We start from the raw sequence: 22,837 nt of genomic DNA, 5'->3' as shown, positions 1-22,837 counted from the left end.
TAAATGTCTATGCGCCAAATACCCGAGCCCCCAGATATATAAAACAATTACTCATAAACATAAGCAACCTTATTGATAAGAATGTGGTCATTGCAGGGGACTTTAACACCCCACTTACAGAAATGGATAGATCATCTAGACACACAGTCAATAAAGAAACAAGGGCCCTGAATGATACATTGGATCAGATGGACTTGACAGATATATTTAGAACTCTGCATCCCAAAGCAACAGAATATACTTTCTTCTCGAGTGCACATGGAACACTCTCCAAGATAGATCATATACTGGGTCACAAAACAGCCCTTCATAAGTTTACAAGAATTGAAATTATACCATGCATACTTTCAGACCACAATGCTATGAAGCTTGAAATCAACCACAGGAAAAAGTCTGGAAAACCTCCAAAAGCATGGAGGTTAAAGAACACCCTACTAACGAATGAGTGGGTCAACCAGGCAATTAGAGAAGAAATTAAAACATATATGGAAACAAACGAAAATGAAAATACAACAATCCAAACGCTTTGGGACGCAGCGAAGGCAGTCCTGAGAGGAAAATACATTGCAATCCAGGCCTATCTCAAGAAACAAGAAAAATCCCAAATACAAAATCTAACAGCACACCTAAAGGAAATAGAAGCAGAACAGCAAAGGCAGCCTAAACCCAGCAGAAGAAGAGAAATCATAAAGATCAGAGCAGAAATAAACAATATAGAATCTAAAAAAACTGTAGAGCAGATCAACGAAACCAAGAGTTGGTTTTTTGAAAAAATAAACAAAATTGACAAACCTCTAGCCAGGCTTCTCAAAAAGAAAAGGGAGATGACCCAAATAGATAAAATCATGAATGAAAATGGAATGATTACAACCAATCCCTCAGAGATACAAACAAGTATCAGGGAATACTATGAAAAATTATATGCCAGCAAATTGGACAACCTGGAAGAAATGGACAAATTTCTAAACACCCACACTCTGCCAAAACTCAATCAGGAGGAAATAGAAAGCTTGAACAGACCCATAACCAGCGAAGAAATTGAATCGGTTATCAAAAATCTCCCAACAAATAAGAGTCCAGGACCAGATGGCTTCCCAGGGGAGTTCTACCAGACATTTAAAGCAGAGATAATACCTATCCTTCTCAAGCTATTCCAAGAAATAGAAAGGGAAGGAAAACTTCCAGACTCATTCTATGAAGCCAGTATTACTTTGATTCCTAAACCAGACAGAGACCCAGTAAAAAAAGAGAACTACAGGCCAATATCCCTGATGAATATGGATGCAAAAATTCTTAATAAGATACTAGCAAATCGAATTCAACAGCATATAAAAAGAATTATTCACCATGATCAAGTGGGATTCATTCCTGGGATGCAGGGCTGGTTCAACATTCGCAAATCGATCAACGTGATACATCACATTAACAAAAAAAAAGAGAAGAACCATATGATCCTGTCAATCGATGCAGAAAAGGCCTTTGACAAAATCCAGCACCCTTTCTTAATAAAAACCCTTGAGAAAGTCGGGATAGAAGGAACATACTTAAAGATCATAAAGGCCATTTATGAAAAGCCCACAGCTAACATCATCCTCAACGGGGAAAAACTGAGAGCTTTTTCCCTGAGATCAGGAACACGACAGGGATGCCCACTGTCACCGCTGCTGTTTAATATAGTGCTGGAAGTTCTAGCATCAGCAATCAGACAACAAAAGGAAATCAAAGGCATCAAAATTGGCAAAGATGAAGTCAAGCTTTCGCTTTTTGCAGATGACATGATATTATACATGGAAAATCCGATAGACTCCACCAAAAGTCTGCTAGAACTGATACATGAATTCAGCAAAGTTGCAGGATACAAAATCAATGTGCAGAAATCAGTTGCATTCTTATACACTAACAATGAAGCAACAGAAAGACAAATGAAGAAACTGATCCCATTCACAATTGCACCAAGAAGCATAAAATACCTAGGAATAAATCTAACCAAAGATGTAAAAGATCTGTATGCTGAAAACTATAGAAAGCTTATGCAGGTAATTGAAGAAGATATAAAGAAATGGAAAGACATTCCCTGCTCATGGATTGGAAGAATAAATATTGTCAAAATGTCAATACTACCCAAAGCTATCTACACATTCAATGCAATCCCAATCAAAATTGCACCAGCATTCTTCTCGAAACTAGAACAAGCAATCCTAAAATTCATATGGAACCACAAAAGGCCCCGAATAGCCAAAGTAATTTTGAAGAAGAAGACCAAAGCAGGAGGCATCACAATCCCAGACTTTAGCCTCTACTACAAAGCTGTCATCATCAAGACAGCATGGTATTGGCATAAAAACAGACACATAGACCAATGGAATAGAATAGAAACCCCAGAACTAGACCCACAAACGTATGGCCAACTCATCTTTGACAAAGCAGGAAAGAACATCCAATGGAAAAAAGACAGTCTCTTTAACAAATGGTGCTGGGAGAACTGGACAGCAACATGCAGAAGGTTGAAACTAGACCACTTTCTCACACCATTCACAAAAATAAACTCAAAATGGATAAAGGACCTGAATGTGAGACAGGAAACCATCAAAACCTTAGAGGAGAAAGCAGGAAAAGACCTCTCTGACCTCAGCCGTAGCAATCTCTTACTCGGCACATCCCCAAAGGCAAGGGAATTAAAAGCAAAAGTGAATTACTGGGACCTTATGAAGATAAAAAGCTTCTGCACAGCAAAGGAAACAACCAACAAAACTAAAAGGCAACCAACGGAATGGGAAAAGATATTTGCAAATGACACATCGGACAAAGGGCTAGTATCCAAAATCTATAAAGAGCTCATCAAACTCCACACCCGAAAAACAAATAACCCAGTGAAGAAATGGGCAGAAAACATGAATAGACACTTCTCTAAAGAAGACATCCGGATGGCCAACAGGCACATGAAAAGATGTTCAACGTCGCTCCTTATCAGGGAAATACAAATCAAAACCACACTCAGATACCACCTCACGCCAGTCAGAGTGGCCAAAATGAAGAAATCAGGAGACTATAGATGCTGGAGAGGATGTGGAGAAACAGGAACCCTCTTGCACTGTTGGTGGAAATGCAAATTGGTGCAGCCGCTCTGGAAAGCAGTGTGGAGGTTCCTCAGAAAATTAAAAATAGACCTACCCCATGACCCAGCAATAGCACTGCTAGGAATTTATCCAAGGGATACAGGAGTACTGATGCATAGGGGCACCTGTACCCCAATGTTTATAGCGGCACTCTCAACAATAGCCAAATTATGGAAAGAGCCTAAATGTCCATCAACTGATGAATGGATAAAGAAATTGTGGTTTATATACACAATGGAATACTACGTGGCAATGAGAAAAAATGAAATATGGCCTTTTGTAGCAACATGGATGGAACTGGAGAGTGTGATGCTAAGTGAAATAAGCCATACAGAGAAAGACAGATACCATATGGTTTCACTCTTATGTGGATCCTGAGAAACATAACAGAAACCCATGGGGGAGGGGAAGGAAAAAAAAAAAAAAAAAGAGGTTAGAGTGGGAGAGAGCCAAAGCATAAGAGACTGTTAAAAACTGAGAACAAACTGAGGGTTGATGGGGGGTGGGAGGGAGGGCAGGGTGGGTGATGGGTATTGAGGAGGGCACCTTTTAGGATGAGCACTGGGTGTTGTATGGAAACCAGTTTGATAGTAAATTTCATATATTAAAAAATAAAAAAAAAAATAAAAAAAAATAAAACTATAGAGCTTCACAAAAAAAAAAAAATAAAAATAAATAAATAAATAAAATCTAGCAACCTAAGAATTCCAAAAATACTGAGGGTAAAGATCTGGGAAGAAGGATTCCGGGGCGGGTGGGGGGGGGGCAGGGCAAGGGGGAGCAAATGCAATGACCCCAAGACAGGAACAAGCCTAAGTCAGCTGTCAGGGCTGCCATGATGTGACCAAAGGAAGAAGGAAATAAGAAAAGTTGGAGAATTAATTAGGGATCACATTACATAGAAAGTTTGGATTCTGTTCTAATCACAAAGATAAAATATCGTAAAGTTTTGTTTTGTTTTGTTTTGTTTTTTTAATTTTTTTTAACGTTTATTTTTCAGACAGAGAGAGACACAGCATGAACGGGGGAGGGGCAGAGAGAGAGAGGGAAACACAGAATCGGAAGCAGGCTCCAGGCTCTGAGCCATCAGCCCAGAGCCCGACGCGGGGCTCGAACCCGCAGACTGCGAGATCATGACCTGAGCCGAAGTCGGACGCTTAACCGACTGAGCCACCCAGGCGCCCCAAATATCGTAAAGTTTTAAGACAAGCAAGAATGAGATCTGATGTATGTTGTGGTTTTTTTTTTTTCTTTTTAATTTACATGGCTGCTTATGGGGAATGGATTGTAGGGAGTAAGAATGGAAAATGGCAAATGAGTTAAGAGGCTACTGGATTGCTCAAAGCAGAAGATAATGGTGTCCAATAAAAACAGCAAGCTACCCTTTAAATAAACATTAGTTTGAGTATCAACAGTAACACAATTGCACACTCTTCATCTAGTATCACTGGTGATCAAAGGTATGTATTTCATTCACCTTAAAACTTGTTTATTGCATTAAGCATTTCAAAAGGCTGAAGTTGACATTCATAAAGACAACATGTGGAGGTGTTTGATATACTGTGCCAGGCAGAAAATGACCGAATTGGAGCCAGAGGATACTTTCCAAAGGAAATTATCTACCTAATTTTCACTTACTCTTTCCAGAGTTTGATTTTAGAAATGTGACTGATCTAGCGGCATCTGCATGGCTCAGTCGGTTAAGCATTGGGACTCTTGATGTCAGCTCAGGTCACGTTCTCACAGTTTGTGAGCTCTATCCCCCGCGTTGTGCTCCATGCTGGCTCCATGTGCTCCATGCAGAGCCTGCTTGGGATTCTCTCTCTCCTCTCTCTACCCCTCCCCACCCCATCAAAATAAATAAATAAATAGATAGATAGATAAATAAATAAATAGATAAAAACTTTAAAAAATAATGAAATATGAGCTTTGAAATCCCTTCAAGTCCCCTTTAGATATAAGACCAGTATTAAGAAATTTCTAGCTAAATATTATGTGAATTCAAGCATGGTCTCTTTCACCACACTAAGTTTCATTCCCCACTTGACTCTCCTTCCTTAGGCAGTTATCACCTTTATAAATGAGTTAAGGTTTTGAAAAAAGAGAAAATATTTGAATTTTTTTTCATGAAAGATAAATCATCTTTCTATTCCTTACTCTCTTTGTAGATTCCCTTAGGAAGAAATCTAGTGAAAGCTAAACTGGAAAGAATGTGATCAGTTTGCCAAAACAATATGAATAGTTTGCCAACTTGATGGAAATGGAGATACTACGTTCCAGTTGTCCTAAGTATGATTTCAGTTTCTAGAGTACTTCTGTGTGCCTACAAGCTCTTCAAGAACACTATGGAAGATTTTATAAGTATCAAAGTGTTCACCCACAAACAGGCACTAAGATTGGCCAGATAAAACATAAGCATCTTTATTTATCCAAGGGTAATATGGTGGAGCATAGGAGAACCGGGGGTGCTTTGCCACTATCCTGCTTCCAACACACAAGCAACATCTGGGAGAATCAATAAGCAAATGACTGCATTTAGTTAGCACATAAATAGCTACAACTACTAATTTAAATTTAGAACTATGTTTACATGCCTATGAAAATAGAAGTTAACAAAAAATAGATAAGAATCGCTGCAAATTCCTATTTAAGAAGTTACATCCTGTACACTCCATAGAATTTCTGTAACAATGAAATAGTGTATTCCTTTATTCAAAAATTTCTAAAGCATCTACCAAGAGAGATAAAAATCTCTAACCACTACTCCCAGTGTTCATTTTTCTCATACAGACTCTTGAAACAACTTCTGTGACTCTCATAAATAGCAAAGCATGTCAGCTCTGGTCAACACTGCCTGGGTTCAAATCCTAGCTCCATCACTCCCAGCTACACATCTTTGAACAAATGCCTCTGTTTACTCATCTGCAAAAGGGAGTGATAATAATACCTATTTCAAAGGGTTGTTGGAAATATGATAAGGGAAGATGGGAATCAATAGGCAGAGAGGGAAAGATTAGGGCCTGAGGTCCCTGAGTGGGGGGAAAAATACCTATTCTGGAACAATGCTGGGAGAGTCTGCAAACCCTCTCAGGTGTAAGGTTCCTCTTAAGAATGTAACAGGCCCCACCTACTTCCCCTCAGGTTCCCCCTCAGGAATTTGACAAAAGACCTAACTGTGGCCATAGACCGGAAATGAGCCAATCAGGAACAGAAAACCCAGCACCTAGAGCTATCAAGCCAATAAGGGTAGAACTTGAGAAGGAATAGGTGGAAGGGATGGGAAGGGCTGACCAGAACCTTATAAAACAAGGATCCTGCCTACTATAACAGGCATTCACTTTCAAATGTCCCCTCTCTGTAATGAGAACTTTCATACTGTTCTTCCTTTGTAATCTTATATTCTAATAAACTTTTGCCTGCTGCTCATTTTGTGTCCACCTCTTCATTCTTTGAAATGGCAAGACAACGAATCCCAGTTATTGTGGTAAAAAATCCTGCAACAGGAGGATTATATGAGTTTATATATGTAATACATATAAACAGCCTCTGAGATATATTAGGTTTAACACGTGCTAATTAATACTTAATCCCTACTTTCACCAATCAACATCAAAAGTGCATTCCCTCCATACTCCCCCAAATACAAGTATCCCCCACTTTTTGAAAGTTAACACTACACCACTTTGCTTTTATGAAAGATCTACATAAGTACCTGTTTTCACTAACAAAAGAAATCTGAAGAGTATTTTTGCTTTTACAAAAAAAGGTGAAAAGTAAAAATAGCATTCAGCATTTGTGTTGCAGCAAGGGGGCACAATCAGAACAAGGAGAGTGGCCCCGCCAAGCTCCTTCCCCGGGAACTACACTCAGCATCTCAGCATCAAGCGGCCACAGCCTTGAACTGTCTGTGAGCACCTGTGCTTTATCTGGATTTATGTTCTGCATCGTTAGCAAGATGTGTTCCAAGGTATCAGAAAAGCCTAAGACAGGTTATTTTTGGGGTCTCGGAATGCTCAAACATTTTTCCATATAAATTAATGTTAATTGCTTCTTTAAGCATTTTTGTTTACAAAAAGTTTCATAGGGATGTTCTAGTTGCAGATAGCAGAGCAAACCTGTAAACAGACGTGTTCTCTAATCTCTTGAGAAAGTACTTGTCTGGGACCAACAGCCTTGACATCACCTAGGAGCTTGTTAGAAATGCAGAATCTCAATCTTCACTTCCCCCATTTACTGAATAACAATCTGCATTTGAACAAGGCCCTTTGGATATATGTTATAATTTGAGAGCCACTGCTCTAACACACCATCTTCCTGTAATAACTACCTTCCCCAGAGCTGCACTCCCCTACACTCTGCCATCTGGAATTCTTGTTCCAAAATCAACACACAACCTTGTCTAAATATTTTCCCATCTCCTTACCGTACCTGAACCCCAGCCTTCCCCTTCCCCTAAGATACAAGTTTCTCTGCAAACTTCTGCTTATTCTTACACACCCCAAGGACATAGAGTCAAGAAGTGAAGTTGCTACCTTCATTCTTCCCAGTTGCTGTCCTCCTCCTTTCTACTAAACATCCTGCTCTGTGGGGTCCCATGCCACTTGACTCCACAACCTTCTCCTACTCCCTGCCCCTCAGGCTTCCTATCTTTCATCCATTCACCTTCATCCATCGGACTTTGCCACCTGTCCTTTCCAAGCCATTCTCATCTCTGTGGAGGACTACAACAACCATATGGGCAATCAGAACCTGGCCTCTTGGTATCTTAAGTACCTTGTTTCCAATACCCTTCTCCAACACTTCACATCAGCACACATATCCAGGCTACACCTAGAACCTTGTGATCATCTGGAATTACTCCAGTACCAAAAGCACTAGTTTAAGCACCCCCATTCTGGTCATAACCTCTTTTTCATCTAGTTTGCTTACTCTTGACCACTCTTCACAACTTCATTGATCTTTCTAAACTTTCTCCTTATCAAATTTAGATTCTTGTCAATAATGTTCTTGCCAATCCCCTAGCTATGCATCACCAATATACAAATCTCCCCTATAACTATTCTCATCCTTTCTTTCCTGTGACAGTGAAGAAGTTGACTCTGGCATTGTATAAGGCCAATGCTTTCACTTTGCTTTGAATGCTATGCTCATTCACCTACTCAGAAACCACAGGAACTATGGATTACTTTTTTCTCTCCTTAATATTCAACTCCCTCCAACAAATGGATCCTTGCCATTAGCTTTTAAACATTTCAAGTCTTTTCCATTAAAAAATAAACAAAACTTGTCAACTATACTTCAATTAAAAATAAACAAAAGTTAAAACAAATAAACAAACGAAACTTTCTTTAATCTACATGTCCTCTAGCCTCCTTTCAAGATATGTTTTATCCTTTACAAAATATTCTCAAACTATTTTTTTACTCATTCATTCCATTTATTTGCCACTTACACATTCCTCAGGCCATTTTGATGTGACCTTGTCCCATAACACTCCAATACCACTACGCTCGTTAAGTGCTCTGATGTTTTACAGTTCTAACAGACACAGTGTTTGACTTTGTCTTCTTTGCTATGCTATATTCAAGACTGTCAGTAAATCTTTTCTCCTTAAAAACACCCTTTCCTCTTGACTCTACTGATGCTCACTCTCCCAGTTTTCCTTCTATCTCTCTGGCTATTCCTTCTCCATCTTCTTTGCACTAATATCAGTTATTGTTATTGACATTCTTAGAGCTGAAAGAGACTTTAAATATACAATATATTCTATATTTATACCTGTTTTAATATTAGCTATATACTTAAACCGAAATTAATATCACTTGAACTGACTTATAATCATGTTCAATTCTTACTATACAATAATCCTCTGCATGACTGCATGACTTATGAAATCTATAAAATCCCCCTTGACAAATCCAAGTTTAATTCTCTCAACAAACCCAAATCTAGCATGCCTCTTTTGTCACCTTATAGCATTGGTTTGCATTTTTGTGTTTTGAACATACTGAGTAGTCAGAGATTTAACAACTAAAACAATTTCCTTAAGCGCATATAAAGCCATGATGATGGTTGAGAGAAATCTGCATGCAATATTTGAATATTGTCTCTTTGCATATACTATTTATATATCCTCCCCCCTTAAATTAAAATGGCACATTGTGATAACTGCAGATGATAGGGAACCGGGTAATGGACATTTTGGATAAGATTAAATGAAAATTAATGAGACACTTTTGAACTTCCCTTTCAATGGAAACAATAATTTCTTAGAAAATTGGCTCTAAATACCCTCCCCCAAAATGTGGGTTCTCTAAGTCATAGTGACCTTTTCCCACAATATTTTTATAACAAATATTCTCCCAGGGACAATGTGAAATTCAGGTAGTTTACGCCCCTTCAAATAACCAATAGGAAAGAACATAAAAAAAGCCAAGATTCCTACTTCAGATCAGTTTCCTTCCAAAACTACACATTCAGAAAGCTAAGTTCCCACAAGTATCCGAATGGTAACTAGAATTATATTTTTATCTTAGTAACACGATGAAATCCTTTACTTTAAAAAGCTGAATATCACTGTCAAGGCAATTCTTAAGTATTCATCAATTATGAGGATTATGCTCATGCAAGAAAGGCTTCTCCCCAGCTGCATTTTCACAGTGATGAGATCAATGTCTGAACTGTGGGGCTTCTCTGTTCCATTTCTCTGTGATATGGGGGAAAGAGGACCTAGATTTGAATCATTTCTCTACCATCTATTAGTGGGTTGGCATTGGGCATGACACCATTTATTAAACCTTCTGTTTTAGCATTTGTAAAATGGGGACAATAGTGTTTTTCTCACATCGTGGCTGTAAATATTAGATTAAATACTGTAGCAGAGATGAGGCACAGATCCAAATATCAACAATATGGGGGGAAATATTAAAAGATTATTAAAAGACAAAATATAGGTGGCAGGAAGCATCAGATCAAGGAGAACTATAGCCAGGAGTCTAGAAAACTTGCCTTGTGGGGATAATCTAGTGTAAGTTCTATGAAAAAGAAAATATATGTATTAGTCACTGCCCCTGGTTCCTGGCACCAGGCTCCTAAAACCCTTATAATTTCCTAAATGTTAAAAAACTAAGAGTACCTTTTGTTCTCATATTTGGTCTTTGACCAAGTCCCTGACACAGAGCACCTAAATCCCTTAGAATTTCCTGGGTGACAGTGGTATCTTTTATTCTGGTGAAGTGACTTTTGTTGGGCTCCTGGATGGGGCTGGTCACCAGAAAAAACAAGCCATGATTAGAAGGTTGGAATTTTTGGCTCTACCTCCAACTCTCCAGAGAGGGAACAGGGCTAGAAATGGAGTTAATGCTCTATCAAGCATATGTGATGAAGCCTTCATAAGAATCCCCAAGTACAGGTTTCAGAGAGCTTCTGAGTATACATGTTGGTGCTAGGAAAGTGGCATACCCAGAGAGGTCATGGAAGCTCCACCTACCCCCTTACCCACATACCTTGCCCTATGTATCTCTTCATCTGGCTCTTCATCTGTATTCGTTATCGTATCTATTATTATATAATAAACTGATGAGCATAAGTGTTTCCCTGAGTTCTGCAAGCTGTTCTAGCAAATAATCAAATCCAAGGGGGAGGAGGTCATGGGAATCTACAATTTGCAGCCAAGCTGGACAAAAGTTATGGGTAACCTAGGAACCTACTACTTGTGATCAGATTCTGAAGGAGGGGGCATTCCTGCAGCACTGAGCCCTTAACCTATGGGATCTGATGCCATCTCCAGGTAGACAATGTCAGAATTGAGTTAAATTGTAGGACACCCAGCTGATGTCAGAGGGAATTGCTTAGAGAGGGGAAAACCCCTACACATCTGGTCTCAGAGTGTTGTAAGTGTGGTAGTGAGAGAGTAAATGAGGCCATGTGTTCAAACAGGTGAAATGACTGATAAAGAGATTGAGAAGGGGCAGGCAGGTAAAAAAATATATATATAGTGTAAATCTCAGATTCCAGGAAACTAGCATTGGAAATGCACTCTGAGGGCCTGCAAACCATTCTGGAAGAGATTCAAGTACGGGAACTGGGTTGTGGAACACTGATGGCAAGAGCCAAGAGGAAATGGTACTTGTGTCTGAGACAAGAGAAAAATAGATATTCTCCATAAAAAGACAAAGTTCAGCACAGAACAAAGATCTGGAATCTGACAGTGAGGAGGAAAAATAGCTTACATAAAACACACAAATAAAATCAAGTACTAAGATGTGTAGTAATGACTATGAGAGCAAAAAAGCATTCTGCAAAGTTCTGATGGATGATAGAATAGCTTTAAAAAAGGCTTCCTGAAGGTTATGGGATCCAACTGGGACAATGCCTAGAGGGAAGGCAGATATTCTGGTATTCAGCATTAACAAATAATATGGAGTCCAAGAAAGAAGTAACTGAGGAAACTGTTAAAGAAATAGGAAATGTAAGCATACAACATTCCATTTCAACATGCATGTTCATTACCATCTCCTTCAGAACAAACAAAAAAATGAAACTATGGGCATGGAAAACAGACACGGTTATTTAAAACAGGTGTCTTTGGTTGCAGTTTATTTTAAAATGAAAATATAAACTTGGGAATTCTCCACTGAAATGAGTCTTTTTCTCTCCACAGTTTACTACTGATTATCAGTTCTCTAGTTGTAGTTTTGCATTTTATGTAGAAGAAATTGACTCTTGGTTATTATGCGAGTCAATGACAAGATAAGAGTCAACACATTACTAGCATTTTTGACAAATAATGTGTACATTGATAGGGAAGTAACTTTTTGGATTGTCCATACCCTGATCTTGACTAATAAAGCACAGAAACACAAAAATCTCACATATTCTTCTCAGCTCACCAAGGAATTCTCCTGCAAACAGAAGCCTTTCCCATCCATTTACAGGATACTCCTCAAATCCCCCCACATTGACCCCTCCCCCACCTTCGCAAGTACCCCCACCCTTGTTCCTAGATCCCCAAGCCCTCTTCTCTTCCCTGAGCTTGTGGGCTGAGTTATGTCTCAGGCTCTGGGACCCATCAGTCCTTAAAAACCATTCTTTAGTTCACTTTCACAGCCATTTGCTAAAACTAAGCCTTCATTTTGCACAACCTCTCTGGTGCCTGATCGTCTGCCTTGCTCCTTCCTACTTGTGGCTCAGTAAGTGGTCCAGAATGCACACCTTCTAGAAACAGGAACCAGTCTTACATTCGCCAATCCTGCCCATGGGGTGTGTGCCCAGTTCCATTTAGGTCTTTTCTATTCGTCTACAGCTAACCTTCATGTCTCAGGAAGCCATACCCCAGGCTTCTCATCTATATTCATTAGGCAAGAATTAAACCACTGCCAGAGTACATACTGATCTTTTAGACCAAATGCAACTTCCTCCTACTTCTTTGTCAATGGCCCCCAAAATCTGACTTACCATCTACATATTTTTTTCACTGATTATTTTGTTCAATGTTATACGTTAGTGGTTGAGATAATGACGTAGGTTATTTTGACTCCCTTCTAGCCTTTGTTAGGAGGAACAAAGTCCAATAGAGAATTTACTCAATCTCTTCATGGACCTGGAACCAGGATATAGAAACCCTACGAGTAATAGGAATGTCATAAACTGCCTGCCACATTCACAGCGGCGCAGAGAAAGTGAATCCGCCACTGCAAACAAGGAGCAGAGACAAGGCATAAAGTCCCAGACCAAACCTTGCTTTCTTACGGTTCCCTTACCTTCTTATGGTTGCATGCCTCCTGCTTTGGGTTAATTAGCCCTGGATCTCTATAATCAGTTACGGTGAGTCAATGTCTGCTCTGAAGTGCCATAACCAATATATATTACATGTTATATTCCCACAGAGGGACGGCAATGGCCTGCTATCAAGTGGGTCTGGAGCTCTGGTGGGGGGCGGGGGAGATCCTCAGGAGCACAGGGTCTCTTGTCATTTAAAAAACTATGTGACTATTCAGTCAGAGAAAGACAAATATCATATGACTTCACTCTTATGAGGATTTTAAGACACAGAACAGATGAGCACAAGGGAAGGGAAGCAAAAATAATATAAAAACAGGGAGGGGGCAAAACATAAGAGCCTCTTAAATATGGAGAACAGAGGGTTACTGGAGGGGTTGTGGGAGGGGTGATGGGCTAAATGGGTGAGGGGCACTAAGGAATCTACCCCTGAAATCATTGTTGCACTATATGCTAACTAACTTGGGTGTAAATTTTTTAAAAATGAAAAAACAGGGGCGCCTGGGTGGCTTGGTCGGTTGGGCGGATGCCCTGACTTCGGCTCAGGTCATGATCTCATGGTCCGTGAGTTCGAGCCCCGCATCGGGCTCTGTGCTGACGGCTTGGAGCCTGGAGCCTGTTTCGGATTCTGTGTCTCCCTCTCTCTCTGCCCCTCCCCTGTTCATGCTCTGTCTCTCTCTGTCTCAAAAATAAATAAACGTTAAAAAAAAAATTAAAAAAATAATGAAAAAACAAAACTGTGACTATTGAACGTGATTTCCTCTTCATGGGATGCTCTTCAATATCCCTCCACCACCTCCTTATTCATTAATTCAAGTTACTCCTTGTGTCCAATGTCACCAGGTACAGTTTCTCCCTTCTCTAAATTCCACTGTAGTCTCTTCAAGAAGGTAAATTATATTCTTTATCCTGTTTTTTTCTAAAACAACTTGGGGTGATGGTGACTAATTTAAGTGTATGACTCTGTGACAGTTTTTCTCATTCACTAAGCACACAGGTGACACAGTTCCTGGTAGGCCTGCTATTCGGGTAACTGCTACCCTGATAACTTCCCCCTTGGGAAATCCCAGGACCTTTCTCTTTCCCTTGTAGATAATGGACACAGATTCCCATCTGTGAGCCTTTCTAAGACTCCTGGGTCAAGAAGTACATGGCTTCAGGGCTGCTTGGGTGGCTCGGTCGGTTAAGCACCACACTTTGGCTCAGGTCATGATCTCACAGCTCATGGGTTCAAGCCCTGCATCCGGCTCTGTGCTGACAGCTCAGAGCCTGGAGCCTGCTTTGGAATCTGTGTTTCTCTCTCTTTTGCTGCTCCCCCACACTCTCTCTCCCTTTCTCTCTCTCTCTCTCTCTCTCTCTCTCTCTCTCAAAAATAAATAAACATTAAAAAAATTTTTTAAAGTACATGGCTTCAGAAAAGCAGATGGTTTCACAATGTAAAAGGCTTGCACTAAAAAAACAACACCATCACAAAAATCCTAAAACCAAGACTTCCACATTTCCCATGGCATTAAATAGAATTATTCTATGTGTAAATCACTTTGTTTCCATCTGCTTTTCATAAATGGCCATGACAGAAATGGGAGGAAGGGAAGAGCAGTGAGACAGGAAATTCAGTGGACGTTCTATCCCACTGAGCCCCCCAGAGGGGTGTGCTCTCTTCCCATTCTCTTCCCCACAACCAGGAAAACACCTCTCAATCGCCACTGCATGAAGAAGCAAATTACACAACTCTTACAACAGAATTATAAAGTTGTGCTACCTTGAAAGGGACTTAATGAAAATAGTATTTTTTTAAATATTTTATTTCTGAGTTTGCTCAAACTCAACATAGAATTGTCATTTGATATGATCTATATGAAAGACTCCAAAGTTTTCTTATTTTATAAACTTTTGCTTTGTTTATTTTCCTAATATATAGTATGCATATTTTACTTTTTTTTTTGTCTGTAAAAACAACAAAAATATGTCTATTTCGGTGAGACAAGGCCTAAAAGTACCCTTCATAAAGACAGTGATAAGCTATAAAATAACAGATTATTGCATATTCAATTTATTTTTAATCATTTAATGGAAATAGTTATGCATCACGAAATTACAAAGGGCCTGTATACATTGGTATGTCTAAAGTGATATACTGAATTGTTACAATTTCATGTTCTTTTTGTTAATTGAGCAAAAAGAAATGAAGTACTAGACCTCTCCAGTGTAAATAATATAGTTCACCAAGAAGATGTAAACAAAAGTTTAGATAATGAAGAATTATGAGCCTTTAATGTTTAAATGTCTTTTGAAAACACTTCAAAGTAAACCTAACGAGCCTTAAGAATGGCCAAATGGATGGCTGCTGCTATGAGCATCTGGCCTTAGAGTCCACACCATCAACAAGAGAAATATTATAACCCTAAGCAAACCCCATTCCCAAATCTGATGGACATTAACCTAACATGCTGCCAAGAAAAACATTTCTCATTCACTGCCCTGAATAAGAGTCCTTCCTATGTACATGGGAGGAAGTCATTTGCCAGATGTTGCTGTTTATTTTACAAGTCTCCCTTTGACTTATGCTTATTTTCTCTTGACCTCCCCAACTTCTCCCATACACATCACATGGAGAAAAATCAAGGCTCTGTAAACCCTGGTAAAAAGTACCTAGCTGTTGTAGTCAATACCACAGTCTCGACATGTGTTCTTGTTTATGAATCCAGGCTAATTGCTGACAGAGATTGAATGATTAGGCCTCCCCCATTCAATGCTATCTGGACATCCATCAGTAAAACACACTATTTTACAACTTGCCATCATGAATGCCATCTATGATGAAAACTTTCTCTTTTATGATAACAACAAACCTATCAGTGATAAATCAAGATAAATAAAAGGAAGTCAAAACGAAAGAGAAAGACTGTGTTATTTTCTAAAGGCATGTTAGGTCTTTAGAACTCCCAAAAGATCACTCGGTGGAATGTCAGAGGTTACACTTTACCAAATGGGATTCTAGCAGGAATTTCACCATAATCTTGCTTTCTCCTCCTGACGGAGAATCAAACTGGCTGATTCAGCAAAAAGGTCTTGTTCAATTTCTAGGTTACACATCTGTTGCTAACTTTATATTAAAATGACATTGATGTTCACAGGGCCCCTGGGTGGCTCAGTTGGTTAAGCATCTGACTCTCGGTTTTGGCTCAGGTCATGATCTCACTGTGAGTTTGAGCTCCACGTCAGGCTCTGTCCTGACAGTGTAGAGCCTGCTTGGGAGTCTCTCTCTCCTCTCTCTTTGCCCCTACCCCACTTATGTTCCCTCACTCTCAAAATAAATAAACCTAAAAAAAATTTTTTTAAATGACATTGGTGTTCATGCAGGCCACCGTGTCCTTGGCCAGTTGTGGCAGGGGGGCAGTTCTCACACCTCCCATACCCACTTGCCAAAGCCAAAAACTTTTGCAGTGGAGGCTGCTTCTGTAGTGGGTGTTCCAGCTTTAGCTTTTGAATTCTTCTGTGATTTCCATTGTCCTGTCCCACTTGCTATGTTCTGGGTCTATTCCTAGAATAGAAGCTAGGAAAACTGGGGTGACAGATAGTGGGGCCAGGAAAATAGGAAAAGCATGGTTGAAGTCCAACCAGCTAAGAACATTCTGTAAATGTGCTCAGTGGGCCTGAGTTCTTCAAGGGTTCCTCAAGGAACCCAAAGCCTACCTTTAAAACATCTCCAAAAATGTCTGTATATAGACAACCCCTCATACTATTCCATTAGCACATTCTAACATGCAGAGAGTGGTCCTGGGCATTTATAAGGTGCCCAATATCAATGAATGAATGAATGAATAAATGAATGAACGAACTGATACACAACAATTCTTTCGGTGAGAGACTAAACAAAGATATCCTCAGGATATCTTTGTGAAGACACTTGACTATTAAGCAAATTAGTAGGGCTTGGCCTCTCCTAAGCTTTTGCCAAAATTTCTCACAGGAATTAAGCAAAAATTGCCTCTATGCAATTATAAGCCCCCAGAATCCTTTGAATCTTATTCACCTAGTTGACCAAGGTTTAAAAAATTCCTAATGATACAATTTACATATATCAATCTGGTATTTTACACTCAATGTGTTTTTAAAATACATTATTTTCAGGGTGCCTGGGTGGCTCAGTCAAGTGTCCCACTTCGGCTCAGGTCATAATCTCCTGGTCCGTGAATCTTAGCCCCACATCAGGCTCCGCTGACAGCTCAGAGCCTGGAGCCTGCTTCAGATTCTGTGTCTCCCTCTCTTTCTCTGCTCCTCCTCCACTCATGCTGTCTCTCTCTCTCTCAAAAATAAATAAACTTAAAAAAAATTTTTTTAAACATTATTTTCAATTCAATAGCAAAGCCTGACTTGATTGTGGTTTAGCACAGTGTTCTCAAACTATCTGTAGTAGAAGATGAGTTTGTTTTTTTTTTCAATTTGCAATCCAAAACAGGCAGATAGTTTTACAAAATAAAAGAGATGAATTACCAGAAAAAGTAAATAAAAACATCCATGTTCATTCCAGCACTATCCATAATAGCCAAGATAGGGAAACTGCCTAAGGATTCATTGGCAGATGAATGGATAAAGAAAATGTGAGATACATACATAGACACATACACATAAATATGATATGTGTATGCATTATATATATATGAATATGTGGTGATATATATACACATACATATGAATATATATACAAAATAAAACATTATTCAGCCATGAGAAATAAGGAAATCCTACCATTTGCAACATGGATAAACCTAGAAGACATTACATTAAGTACATAAGCCAGAGAAAAGACAAATACTGTAGGATCTCACTTATACATGGAATCTTAAAAAAAAAAAATCAACAAACAACTCATAGAAACAGAGAATAAAAGAGTAGTTATCAGGGACTGAGAGGTAGGGGAGATAAGAGATGCTAGTCAAAGGGTACAAGCCTTCAGTTATAAAATGAGTAAGTTCTGAGGAATCTAACATACAATACAGTAAGTAATACTATATTGTGTATTTTGCTAAGAGAGTAAATCTTAAGTGTTTTTACTAAAAAACAATGGTAACTGCATGAGGTGATGGGCATGTTAATTAACCTGATTACAGTAATCATTTCACAATGTATACGTATGTCAAATCATCACGTTGTACACTTTAAGTATACACAATTTCATTTTTCAATTATACCTCAATGAAAATAGAGAAAGAAAATAAAAACAAAAGGGACAGAAAATACAAACACCGTTGTTTCTTCTATTTTTACTTTTTAAAAAATATTTATTTACTTTATTTTTGAGAGAGAAAGAGAGCGTGGGGGAGGGGAGAGAGAGAGGGAGACAGAATCCCAAGCAGGCTCCAGACTCTGAGCTGTCAACACAGAGCCTGACGTGGGGCTTGAACTCACAAACCATGAGATCATGACCTGAGCTGAAGTCAGATGCTTAACCAACTAAGTCACCCAGTCACCCCTCATTGTTTCTATCATTAAATTCAATAAACAAATAATTACACTTTCAAATTTCTTTCAGTTACACAAATGTTTCTTTTTTTTTTTTTTTAAATGTTTCTTTTTGAGAGAGAGAGACAGAGTGAGAGCAGGGGAGGGGCAGAGAGAGAGGGAGACACAGAATCCAAAGCAGCCTCCAAGCCTGGGGTGTCAGCACAGAGCCCGATGTGGGGCTTGAACTCATGAACTGTGAAATCATGACCTGAGCCAAAGTTGGACGCTTAACCAACTGAACCACCCAGGCGCCCCTACGCAAATGTTTTAACCACTCTCAAACCACTCTCAATGTTTGTATCTATCTGGTCACAAACTGTTTACAATCAATCTGGTCAGCAACACCAATTTGTGGATCACATTAAGGATTGCACTAATTTAGGTCCAATCTTCTTTGTTTTGCCCTGCTTTAGGGCAATAAGTTGGAGTATATCCACATTTTCTATTACCTTCTCTCCATAACACTTAGCACTAAGATAGATCCTTGCAGAGGAAAAAGATTGCTCTGTGCTCCCAATATTTTTCAAGCATAAAATTACGAAGTCATTTTCAATCACCATATGCTTCAAGTTTTTGAAATACTGAAGATTAAAATATTTGCCAAAAGTTAGAAAATAAAGGTCACTAAGAAAATGTCCCTTTTTCACGAAGAGTGATTAATCTCACTTACACACATCTCTGTTCTCCCACTGAAATGCTACCAAGCCATATTTTCTTGACATTAGGGAACAGTGAAAATACATGCCCAGACAACAATGAGCTCACACAGAAGACTGAATGACTCCCAACATGTTGCCCTATTAAGGGGCTGGGAGAGGGAAGACCATGTCTTATGTGTTCTCTGCATCTCCCTCTCTCTCTCTCTCCCCCTTTCTTCCTCCCACCCTCCCTCACACACACACACACACACACACACACACACACACACACACGCACATGCACACGCACATGCACACGTATGCACAGCACATACCACAACAGCTTAGCAGTTGAGAGTGTGGCTTTGTGACCAGGCAGCTTTATTCAAGTCCTGACCATGCCACTTATTAACCATGAGATCCTGGGCAATCACTCACTCTTCTGTGTCCAGGTTTCACAGGTGACTCTCCATAAATATTTTTGAATGAGCAAAGGGATACAAAAAGAAACATAGGATTGAAGAGTAGAAGAGTGGAATAAGGTGGACAAATAGCACCGTAATTTTTCATTTGTGCCAGGTTCACATACACATACACATACACATACATCCAACAATTACTGACTCAGGTCATAGTCTGAAGTACGTTATCAAGAACAGAAACCATAGACTGTCTTATGAAAACTAATGAACAAGGATATAGCTTTCCTTCAGTGATAGTGCCCTTCTTCCTGATGGCCAAAAAATTACCTAAGCAAGCAAACAGAAAATCTATGTCAAAATTACCACTTTTCTGTCTTAAGTCTGTTATCACACATCCACTTCTTTTTAAAAAATGAATTGGATCAGAATAGATATTTCTAAAAAAAAAAAGCCATAACTTTCATTCAACCACCATTTTATAACAGCAAAATAGAACTGAATCTTACCAAAATACACTATCACAGGAGACACTTCTAAAGTTATTACTGCTGTATTATTCCTTACCTCACAGTAAAAGATGGAGATTTTACAGATTCATACAAGCAATAAAGTACAATTTCAGAAGAGCTGTGTTACACAAAGTGTAAAAGTTGTAGGGAATTTTTATCCTGTTAATGGAATGGGGACCCTACAGCAGAGGGGCCATAAATCACAGGAGATAGGGGAAAATGACAAGGAATTTGAGAGCAGAGGCCATGGGAAGACCACACTGTACTGCCAATTTTTAGCTACAATTCAGTTTTCCTTCATCTTTAAAATACAAATAACGATACAAACTCCCAAAGGAGTGTTATAAGAAATACATGATACATCATATCTGAAAAGCATTTTTGTAAGTTTTCAAATGTTTTTAAAGGTGATAGGGAAAAAACAGTCCACTTTATTTTAATTTACACAGCCTCTACAAGGGCAGAAATGCAGAGAGCCTTATTTAAGACAATAACATAGAAATATTCACCTTTAAAACCATTGACAGGATCATGGCATCAATTGTACAAATCCCAAGGCTGAAGAGTTTACCAAGACACTGCCAAACACAAGAGCAATGTGAGACATGTCACATTTCCCTCAATAAATACTCTTCTTCTCCACCTTCTAAAGAGACAGAAAATGCAAACTTCTTCCCAACTAGTCAAAATAATTGCTTTTCCATAAGGAAATAATAAACAGTAATGAACAAGGGAGCACCCAAAGCAGTGTTATAACACAAACAAAAATGGAAGCCAGAATATGTGCCCATCCCCTTCCTCAGCTCTAAAGAGGAAAAGAAGTATAAAAGCTACATGAGGAACTACTTCCCACAAGCTCTCTTTATTAACTATGTGTAGGTATTTGCATTTTTGGAAATACACTTTCCCAAGCTCACTTCCCATTCCCTGGTGCAAATGGCACACGGTCATTGTCTACAAGCATGCTGCTCAGGTGAGCCATGCTAGAAAGAGGGTCTTGCTCAGCACTGAATACTGAGGTCTTCTAAATTGTTTTGATGCTTCAATGGCCAGTGCATGTTAGTTTTGGCAGAACAGACCTATGGAAAACTGTTCTCATATTTGTTGGCTCTGATACTTTGCATGTCAGATGAAACAGCAATGCAAAACTAAAACTGCTCCAGGCCAAAGAAGGCTGAATTTTGTTTGGCTTCTGGGAGACACAGAATCACGGTGGGAAAGCACTCGGTGGCAGTCTGGAGATGTGAGTTCTAGACTCCACATCATTGGATTTTTATTGGTTGCATACTATTCAGCAAATGTACATACCAAAATTTATAGTCATTCCCCCACAGATGAGTTTTCAAGTAGTAAGTTGTTATACAAGTTTAATATTGGTGCCTAAGTATGTAAAACTTTCATCAAGGGAATAAACTGTCACATTTGGAGACGGGATAAGAACAAAAAGGAGCTGCAGCCAGGAACTTCGGACCACTAGGCAACTCTTCAGAATAGATGCAAATAAGGAATCCAGGGAAAGGCCTGGCACTCTGCCTCCATGGAGACAAGGCAGTCAAGGAAACTGGGCCTCCTGGTAACTAAGTTAGAATAAATACTTGTTCCTGGGAGAAGTCTCACCCATTCCACAGCCACGCAAAAATGCTCATCAAGGAAAATCTGATTTTCTGCAGCAGCAGCAAATGGCCTCCAAAGTAGCTTAAGGTAAAGGGCCAAGTGTGGGTGACAAATTCTGCTGTCTAAAGGCTTGAAAGGCAGTAAACTGAGAGGTATCTCTGTAGCGTGAAAGTTGTTAAGGAAAAGGAAATGCAGTTGGTTTCAATCTTAGTGTAAAGAAATTTTTTAATTTTTTTTAATGTTTATTTTTGAGAGAGAGAGAGAGAGAGAGAGAGCGCGCATGAGCAGGGTAGGGGCAGAGAGAGGGAGACACAGAATCTGAAGCAGGCTCCAGGCTCTGAGCTGTCAGCAAGAGCCTGACATGGGGCTCGAACCCATGAACCATGAGATCATGACCCGAGCCAAAGTCGAAGTCCAACTCAGTTGGACTGAGCCACGCAGGCGCCCCCTCAGTGTAAGGAATTTTTTTAATTGCTCACCACGGTCTGCAATATATTCGTATATACTATTTACAGGCATTATATAAACAGATTTCTTTTTTTTTAAACTGTTTTCCTTCTTTTATGTAGCACTGGAGTTGAGGAGATATACAGAGGATTCATCCATCCCTGACAGGGCCATCTGAAGTGAATCCTATGTTTAAACTTTCAAAACTGTATACAGAAGACATAAAATAATTTTACCAGAAAATTTTTCCCAATAGTAGTTTAAAATGTACCAGTGACAACAGAGATACCTCTGTTGAAATATGATGGCTAACTTAACATACAACTTAAAATTTTAAGATAAAGGGCAGTGACTTTGCAAAGTGTTTTAGAATTTAAAATGACTTTGACCATCTTTTTTAAAACAGGCAGAAAAGTAAACTATACAAGTCCAAGATGTAAAATGACTGAGTCTACAAATCCTACGAAATCCAAACTGCAATCTGAGAAGTTAAAAAAAATATGTTTCAAAGAAAACAATGCTGATGAAGTTTATTAGACACCAGACTGATTTATTCAGAGTTTATTAGTTCCCTTTTCTTCCAAGTGTGTAAGCATATGGCAGAGAATTTTCTCTTAAAAAAAAAAAAAAAGGAGGAGTTTTATAAAAGAAAAGATGGCCTAAAGTCTAGACTGTCTCTTAAGAGCCCTTCCTGTGTACTAATCCTGAATTTCATTCATAACTCATCTCCTTAGAGGTAATCCAAACAGATTAAGAAATAAAATGCTTTCTTCTTCTGTCTTTTTCGCTTTGCAAACTGTTTT

At 39.1% G+C, this 22,837-nt stretch overlaps 1 protein-coding gene and 1 long non-coding RNA gene across 2 annotated transcripts in view; one reads left to right on the top strand and one right to left on the bottom strand.

Annotated features, from left to right (window-relative positions):
* TTC29 (tetratricopeptide repeat domain 29) overlaps window positions 1-22,837 on the bottom strand; it is a 674,033-nt gene that overhangs the window by 640,790 nt on the left and 10,406 nt on the right. The gene's annotated exons all lie outside the window — the stretch shown is intronic.
* The window catches only part of LOC109250076 (uncharacterized), a 38,402-nt gene continuing 37,048 nt past the window's right edge, over window positions 21,484-22,837 (top strand). Inside the window, exon 1 of the long non-coding RNA XR_002072873.2 lies at window positions 21,484-21,674. This is a non-coding gene — a long non-coding RNA (uncharacterized LOC109250076). The remainder of the gene's footprint in view (window positions 21,675-22,837) is intronic.

The sequence above is a fragment of the Panthera pardus genome, unplaced genomic scaffold (assembly GCF_024362965.1).
Source record: "Panthera pardus isolate Hobbes unplaced genomic scaffold, ASM2436296v1 HiC_scaffold_13, whole genome shotgun sequence".
Classification (NCBI taxonomy): Eukaryota; Metazoa; Chordata; class Mammalia; order Carnivora; family Felidae; genus Panthera; species Panthera pardus.
The sequence above is the reverse complement of the archived record's forward strand: the minus strand, read 5'-3'. Positions and strand labels throughout refer to the sequence as shown.